The sequence below is a fragment of the Aotus nancymaae genome, unplaced genomic scaffold, assembly GCF_030222135.1.
Source record: "Aotus nancymaae isolate 86718 unplaced genomic scaffold, 86718_ANA_hifiasm-v0.15.2.pri h1tg000102l, whole genome shotgun sequence".
Taxonomy (NCBI): domain Eukaryota; kingdom Metazoa; phylum Chordata; class Mammalia; order Primates; family Aotidae; genus Aotus; species Aotus nancymaae.
This window is the reverse complement of record NW_026988517.1, coordinates 1,562,128-1,571,308: the sequence shown is the minus strand read 5'-3', so window position 1 is coordinate 1,571,308 and position 9,181 is coordinate 1,562,128. Positions and strand designations below refer to the sequence as shown.

Sequence of the window (9,181 nt, the reverse complement as noted above, 5' to 3'; positions counted from 1 at the left end):
AGCCAAGCCAAGCCAAGCCAAGCCTAGATAAGCCACGGCAAGCCAAGCCAAGCCACGCCAAGCCATGGCAAGCCAAGCCAAGAGAAGACAAGCCATGGCATGCCAAGCCAAGACAAGTCAAGCCATGGTAAGGCAAGCCACGACAAGACAAGCCATGGCAAGCCAAGGCAAGCCAAGCCTAGACAAGACAAGCCATGGCAAGCCAAGAAAAGCCAAGACAAGCCAAGACAAGCCAAGACAAGCCAAGACAAGCCAAGACAAGCCAAGATAAGATAAGCCATGGCAAGCCAAGCCAAGACAAGACAAGCCGTGGAAAGCCAAGACAAGCCAAGACAAGCCATGGCAAGCCAGGCATCTCTTTCTTTCTTTGAGCACACAGCACAACTCACAACAGTGCCTTTGTCACAGACCCCTCCTTGATTTCCTCCACAAAATCTATCAGGCCAAGATAGTTCATGATGTCTCAAAAGAAACAACCATTATGAGGAAAACATGCAGTATGTCTTGCAACATTGTATTCCTTAAAAATATGACAAGGAGAAAACATGCAGATAAACCAGGGCATTTAAAAGCAATCTACAGGTCGGGCATGGTGGCTCACGCCTATAATCCCAGCACTTTGGGAGGCTGAGGTGGGAAGATCACCTGAGGTCAGGAGCCAACATGGTGAAACCTTATCTCTACTAAAAATACCAAAATTGGTCGGGCATGGTGGCGGGCACCTGTAATCTCAGCTACTCAAGAGGCTGAGGCAGGAAAATCGCTTGAACCCAGGAGGTGCAGGTTCCAGTGAGCTGAGATCGTGCCACTGCACTCCAGCCTGGGAGACAAGCGTGAAACGCTGTCTCAAAAATAAATAAATAAATAAAAATAATAAGATAAAGGCAATCTACATTCCATAGACATGCTAATGAATGATATAAATGAGGCAATAGGACATAAAACAAAATGGAAAAATATGATTATTTTCTTCAGTGTACAAAAGTCATGCAAGTTTCTGGACTATCTAGCTACGTAAAAAATTAGGAATTGTCTGTTCGGTTAATACAAAATAAGTGTGTGTAATTGTTCCTCACGGAAACCAAAAAATCCACAGAAATCTCTTTGTTCCTGTACCCTCACCTTGCCTCCTTCCTATTCTCCACTAAATTCAACTCTTCATTTTGCCTGGCCCATGTACCCAAGCATGGCCGACAGGGAATTCTAAAGGCCCAAGGTTCCATAGTGGCAGTTGGCAATGGAGAGGAGGCTGTAAGTAACTGCCACACTGGATCCTTTTACGTGAGAAGAAAGAAAGTACCTTGAATGCCTCTCACGTATAGAAGGGCAAGATGGCAAGATGTCTGTGTGGCCCAAGGAGCCAGAGGTAGCAAACTATGGCCAAAAGAATTGTGGCCAAAGGCTAGAAAAGGGAAGGTCTGCAGTCAGCCTTGTCTTCTACCTCTCTGGTGTCTGCTTCTCATGAGCAGAGTCCGTTTTCCAATCGTCAGGACACTGAAAAGACCCCTGCTCTGGAAGTTGACAGGAAGTCACATCCATGAGTGTGAAAATGCAAGAACAAGGCTTGGCCCAGAAACAATGCCTAAAATCAAGGGGAAAAAAGAAGAGCAGAAGGGAGATCCAAGTCCAACCTGGCCCAGCCTGGGCCAGCCCAAGGAAGGCAGGATTCAAGGAGAAGAAATTAAGAGAGGAGCTTGGGACCACATCATTTCCTACAAGGGGCAGTCAACGAACTTAGCTCTTCAGCCAAGGTACAAAACAGGGCTCTTTAATCTCTTCCTTTGGCCCTTAAAAGCAGCAGTCAATTCATTAATCAGATTCACTGAAATGCTTTTACAACAACTGTAATTGCTCAGCATAGATGTCCCATCCCTTTCTCTGCGGGGATAATGTGCATGTACTATACAATTATACAGGTGTAGTATTATATGCTATGAAATATGGCATATAAAATGTAAAAAGTAGTCAATGATGTTAGTGCACATGTATAAGAAACACTGAGATGATCTTGCAGGACTTCACCTCCCTGGAACTCAGCCACTTAGGACTGTTTCAGCTTTCCTACCACCTCTGCCAGCTAATCCCATCTTCTCGGGTATCTGGCCTCCCTTTTGGCTATCACACACCTTCCAACTGCCTGCTTCATGACATCATTCTCTCAGCAAGCCTATCACCACCTGGTAGAATCTTGGGGTAGCCTATCAATTTGTAGCATCGCAGGTGGCCAGTGACCAGTGTGACCGGTAGCCTTCGTACCGGACACACGCACTCCTTGGCTTCAGCCACCCAGACATCCACTAGGATCGTCTCTTCATCCCCTGTATCTACAGTTGATGTTTCTTCTTCTCTGACCATGTCAGGTAAAGAGAGAACATTTCTTGACAGTTTTTCATTCGACTTCTTTCCCCTAACTTTAGATTTCTTTACCCCTATAGTCCCAAACAGCTTGGAATAACAGGGAAAGTATTCAAGTAGAAATCTAGAGACCTCGTTTCAGTTTTGGCTTTGACATTGACTAGCTGCGTGACTTTAGAGGACTCTTTTATTCTCTCACAAAATCTGTTTCCTCATCTGTTACATTAGGATAATAGATTGGTTATTCCCTCTTGCCCCTTTCTTTTCTAATGCTGAGTCTTAAAGGGCACATGTATAGAAAATGAAATCAGACACTTTTGAGGGTGTTTGTTTCAACAGAAACCAAGAGAAAACCTAAGTGGCGTAGAAAACTAGCAACACATCCTGTGGTGGTTCATGTCTAACAGTCTCCCTCCACTGATATTTCAACTTCACTATTTTAAATTTAGTGATGTTTGAAATATTCAGCCAGGCACAGTGGCTCACACCTGTAATCTCAGCGCTTTGGGAGGACATCTCCCTCACTAATATTTCAACTTTTCTATTTTATATTTAGTGATGTGTAGTGATGTTTTTAATATTCAGCTGGGCATGGTAGCTCCCGCCTGTAATCTCAGTGCTTTGGGAGGCCGAGATGGAAGAATCGCTTCAGCCTAGGAATTCGAGACCAGTCTGGGCAACACTGCAAGACTCCAGCTCTACAAATATTTTTTAAAAATCGGCCAGGTGTGGGGGCACGCCAGGTACTCAGGAGGCCGAGGTGGGAGGGTCAGTTGACTGTTTTGAGCCCAGGAGATTGAATCTGCAGTGAGCCATGTTCACACCACTGGTCTTCAGCCTGTGTGACAAGGCGAGACCCTGTCTCAAACAAACAAACAAACAAAAGTAATAGTCATGCTCTGGAGATTCCTCTCTGAACTAGATGGAAAGAGAAAATGAAGAGTACTGGGTTATAAGGAGGCAGATATTCTAGGGTAGGAATTTGGGATTTTAAATGAAAGCAGAAGGACCAGGTCCCCTACACTTAGCCTTGGGATATGCTCTGGAGAATGACACGATGATTTCAAGAGAAAATAAGGTATTTTAAATTTTAGAAGAAAAGCACAAAGACAACAGAGTGAAATCTATTCCGAACAGGGCAAAATGAAGTTGGTTTTAGCAAACGCTTAGATCAAGAAACTACGAAGGAAACAGGCTAGAATAGAGTATCCCTAGGAAAAGCAGCTTATCAGAAGTCACATTCAGTGGTTTTTTTTTTTTGTTGCCCTTTTCAACATAGATGACACTTGACGGTTTTTAATATAAACATTTTAGAAATATGTTTTAGAAATGATGCTTCCAGGCCGAACACGGTGGCTCACCTCATAATCCCAGTACTCTGGGAGGCCAAGGCGGGCAGATCACTTGATGTCAGGAGTTCGAGACCAGCCTGGCAAACAGAATGAAGCCCTGTCTCTATTAAAAATACAAAAACTCAGCCATGTGCAGTGGTGCGCGTCTATAATCCCAGCTCCTCGGGAGGCTGAGGCACGAGAATGGCTTGAGCCCAGGAGGCAGAGGTTGCAGTGAGCTGAGGTCAAGCCACTGCACTCCAACCTGGGTGACAGAGTAAGACTCCGTCAAAAAAGAAACAAACACACACACACATACGAAACCATTTCTCCTCAAACTATTAGGTAGGATTTTGACTTAGGATAAAAGGCCAGGCTTGAAGAGGGCAAAGAACGACGCTTCAGATTTACCAATGGCCTGGCTTAAAGGTAAATGCTAGGAAATGTCACACGACCTGTAGAAGCAAAATGTGACAGTAAGGATTATAAAACTGATAGCTGTACTGTATTCTAGTAGGCCCAAATTGCCATATGAAAAGTTCTATTTCTCCTGATTTCTGGTCTGTGCTCAGAGAAAAGAGTCCTAGCAAGGAAGTCACGGTAATGATATTAACATAATGGTAAAACTTAAACAGGTCAATCTGACCTCTCTCAGCCTCAGTTACTCATAAAATAAGGTCCCTTTCTAAGGACCTCCCAGTTCTAAAATGCTCCAATTCTAGGAAATAGTTAGGAGTCAATACTCACCCAGATTCAAGGGAAAGATAGGGAAGGGAGAAGGTTGCTTCTAGCCTAGGAAATAATGTACGAACCCAGACCTCTTGGGTCTTCTGCACATCTGTGCCCATATTGGACACAAAGGAAGTTCATCAGAACAAACTGCTTCAGCACTCATGGCCCTCATCAAGTGTTTGGCTTTTGGTATCTCAGTGAGTATCGGTATTAGAGGCTTCCTGATTGCAACGACCTTAAGATAATGCTGTTCTTCAAATAAGGTGAAATTTTCTCAATCTCACTAGTTTGTTCATCTCTCTCTTCTTTCCTGCAGGAGATTTCCAAAATACTTCTTTACGTGGAACAGCAAATTATCTGCAGCTCTCTCTTCCTGTGGTGAGCAGTGAGGTTTCCTTAACAGGAAGCATCTCCAACTTCTCCAGAGCCTCTGTTCCAGCTGTTGGCTCAGCATGGCTACTGCCATCAGCCTCTGGCACCTCTTTCCAGCCACTCACGGGCAGTGCCTACCTTTGCCAACATTCTAGGACAGCTATGTTGTCTGGGGTTAGTGGCCAGACCCACAGCTCTACTTCAGCTGCCTCTTACCCAGGTGTTTTTGAGTGGGACATTACAGCGAGCACAGCAAAGAAGTCATCCTCACTCAGGGACTTCACTGTGACTGTCATTGACCAGAACACAGCTGTCTCTTCTATGCCTATGACAGCCCAGCATAAAACTTCAGATGCCAATGTTATGGTCTCTCTGTATCCAACACTATCTGACAACCTTGTTCAGGGGATAAAATCTCAAATTCCAAATCAACAGGGCCATAGCCTGTCACTTCCCTACCAGAAAGGAAGCAGCCAGGTCTATTACTATAATCCAGGCATACTGGGGCCTCAACTCTCTGGAGAACTTGGTCCCTGGCTGCAATCCCATGGCTCTGTGTCATCTACAGGAAATAGGGCCTCTGCCCATCAACCAGAAATGGTGATGGTGCTAAAGGAGGTTCAGCCCACAATTGTTCTATCAACAGTCTCCACATCTGCGATGTATCACTCTGTGTCTGCTCAACCCATCACAGAAACCAGTTTTCAAGGTGACTACAAACAACAAGAAAGGAGAAGAATAAATGCAGCATTGAAAGGGAGGGTCAAATTTATAGCTGAGTGGTAAGTCCAAGGATAGGCAGAATTTAAGTCCTGAGACTTTAACCACTATTCTTGGGCATTGCTCTCCATTTTCAGACTCTATCTAAGAACACCTTCTGAGCGGGAAAGTGGAACACTATAATGGCCATCTATGCCACCTTTAAGAGAGTCGCAAGAGATACCACACTTTTTAGTGCCCTGGCTGATCAGTTCCCCTGCATCAGACGCCGTAACTTCCTTCCTTAATGTATTACTTTAGTCTCTTTGGAAGGCACTTCAGAAGTCTTATCTTGGCAGTGACCTTCTGATTTTCCTTAACTTACAATAGGATTTAAGACCTTCTGCTCAGAGACCCTCTCCAAAACAAACAGGCTCAGAATCTGTGCTTGCTTATATATTTCATGAGGAAGGGCTCCACTCTCTCCCCTAGTGCATGATGTAAAGGGTTACCCTATATGAGAATGTGAGGCTTTATAAAACATCTCCTATTTAAAAATCACTTTCACTTTTTATTTGGCTTACAACAACCCTATGAAATTCAAAGAGAGCAAAAGCCAAGAAACAATCATGCCAAATGATAACCGGTAAGAGAAAAGTCATTGCCTATCCCTTAATGCAGGGTCTTGTCCACGGTCCTGAAGAAGAGCTAGTAGAAATGCCCGGCCCATGTTAGAAAGGTATCCGATGGCTGCATTGGTGTGTAGGGGGAGCATCTCACTTACCAAGGATTGACTTCTTTCTTGATTCCTTTGTAGTGATGGAAACTTCCCTGGGGATGGACACTTCCCTGGGATTGCAATCTCCAAGCCAGGCATTTTGTCTGGCACAAACTTCAGATTTCTCCAAGTCCTGCAGTAACAGAAACACCCAGTTATTACTTGAGAGTAATCCATCACCACAGCTTGGGGACATTTCAATGATAGCTCCAGTCCAGAGTCCAACTAATCTCTTGATGCTGTCTCCAGCTCCAAGCCAGTACAAAACCGAGAATAAGAATTTGGATGAGATTAAAAACAACCTGTCAATGCCTCTAGATGCCTACCAGTTCCCAAAAGAAAATCAAGATCCTCCACTGCTTCCTTTAGAAATCCCTGATATTCACCAGCTTCTGTCCTGCATCGATCCTCTTGGCCAAGAGGAGCAGCCTGGTTCCGAAAATACCAATCTGAGAAAGAACAGCTGGAGTCTTGAGGGCCAAGGGATACTTGAAAATGGGATTGAGTCTAGCAGTGATTTTGCAGACGTCACTGCATTGGTGAAGAATACTCACCTCCCCTCGATCTTCAGTTCCTTACAAGATCTTGACCAACTCAAAAGCCCCTCCGCAAAGAAACCCAGAGATCCCAGTGCCATCAGGGTAGATCAGGTGCAGGAAAAGTCAAGTGTCATAAAGGGTCACTCTGATCAAGTCTGGAAGAACAAGCATAAAGCTGCTGAGCCTATCCAGGGTGCTCCCAAGGCCAAAATCCAGCCAAAGAACCCAGAGAGCCTAGCAGAGGGAGAAGTGACTGCTCGCGGTGCTACCACCAGTGACGGCGGTTCTGTGAACAAGGGCAAGTATTCTAGCAACAAACCTCACAAAGCCGCATCCAGCAGGAGCAGCGCAACTAAGAGGCCTGGGCAGGAGAAGGCCAAAAGGAGCAGAGAGAACAGCTCCAGGAAATCTGAAGACAGTAAGCAGTCAGGGACCAAAGTCAAGGCAGAAGAGAAGCAAACCATTCCCAATATGAAGCGGAAGAAAATTCAGGCTGAGCTTAGCCAAGAAACCATCAAAAAGCCACGAAGCTCCCTAGCCATGCACATGCTAGAGTCTGTGCAAGTTTTCCATGCACTGGGGAAAAATACCGACAAGAAAACTGGATTCTCTTCCTCCCAGACTCTGGGAAGCTCCAGCAACACCCAGAACACCCGGCCATTCTCAGCTCTCAAACCATGGCGGGATACCCGACGTGAGACGAAAGGCCCGGAGGAAACTCAAGTCAAGGCCCAGAAACTGGATGGTGCTGAAAAAGAGTGTCCATCTCCATCCCAGCATGAGTTGCCACTACCTGGAAAGGTGGCATTGGTACCTTTGCCCTTTCCAACCCTGGACAAACCTCAAGCTCGACCTGTTTCTCGGCAGCCACACCCTCCGGCCTCACGTAGGACTGCTGTGGCTTGCCCTGCTCCACCTGGTTCTACTAACTCAGCTCAGTCGACTGCAGGCAGTTCATCCCAACCGGCTTCTACCAACACATCTTTGACAGGTCCTGCCAGACCAGCTCAGCCAATTTCGACCAATGCAACCCAACGCGGTTCAGCCGACCCTAACCAGCCTCCTACTGACTCTCAGTCAGCTGCTTCTAGGCCAGTGCCCTACAAAACATCATCTTGGTCTTCTCTCCAGCGGGAGCCTGTTTCCACTGCTGTGACCAATCTCCAGTCACTGCCCAAGCCTCAAAATGAATTACCAATCCAGGACTTCAGCTTACAACCCAGGCCGTGGAGGACCCAACATTTCTGGGCCAGTAGTGTCAACGCCCATCACAAAAGAGCAGAGGCCAGAGCGTGAGGCCATGAAGAGGAAGGCTCAGCAAGAGCGTGAGAATGCTGCCAAATACACCTCTTTGGGAAAACTGCAGTTCTTCATCCAAAGGGAAAAAGATATGGCAATTTCTCAATACTACGGCTACAGAATCTAAGAGCTGCTGAGACTGTTGGCTTTACTTTGGATACCAGCTGGTTTTCCAAATTAATAGATAGATACTACTTCATCCATTCTGATAATATATTTTTAAAACTCAATGAAGAAATCTAATAGAAGAAATGGATAAGTAATAAAGAGGCTTCTGAGTTTTGAGATGCTGTTGACTGAGGGTTTTCTTTTGGGGGTTGGATCAAAGGCTGCCTTGCAAGGAATTATGGCTGGGCATGGTGGCTCGTGCCTGTAATCCCAGCACTTTGGGAGGCCAAGGTGGGTGGATCATCGGAGGTCAGCAGGACAAGGACAAAAGGGCCAGGCAAGTCAGGCCATTGCACCAAGCCAAGCCACTGCATTCCAGCCTGAAGGACAAGAGCATAAAAGGCAGCCAAGTCAAGCCGTTGCACTCCAGGCTGAGGGAAAAGAGCAAAAAAGCCAGCCAAGCCAAGACATGGCACTCTAGCCTGAAGGACAAGAGCATAAAAGCAAGCCAAGCCAAGCCATTGCACTACAGACTGGAGGACAAGAGCAAAAAAGCGAGCCAAGCCAAGCCATTGCACCAAGCCAAGCCATTGCACTCCACCCTGAAGGACAAGAGCAAAAATGCTAGCAAAGCCAAGCCATTGCACTCCAGCCTGAAGGACAAGAGCGAAAAAGCCAGCAAAGCCAAGCTACTGCACTCCAACCTTAAGGACAAGAGGAAAACAGCCAGTCACGCCAAGCCACAGCACCATGCCAATCCATTGCACTCCAGCCTGAAGGACAAGAGCAAAAAACTCAGCCAAGGAAAGCCATTGCACTCCAGACTGAATGACAAAAGGAAAAAAGCCAAGCCAAACAAGCCAAGCCATTGCACTCCAGACTGAAGGACAAGAGCGAAAAAGTCAGACAAGCCAAGCCATGGCACTCCAGCCTGAAGAACAAGAGCAAAAAATCCAGCAGAGCCAATT

At 46.0% G+C, this 9,181-nt stretch overlaps 1 pseudogene; it reads left to right on the top strand.

Annotated features, from left to right (window-relative positions):
* The first annotated feature begins 1,339 nt into the window (after positions 1-1,339).
* Positions 1,340-8,232, top strand: LOC105733323 (uncharacterized protein C2orf78-like; annotated as a pseudogene).
* The last annotated feature ends 949 nt before the right edge of the window (positions 8,233-9,181 follow it).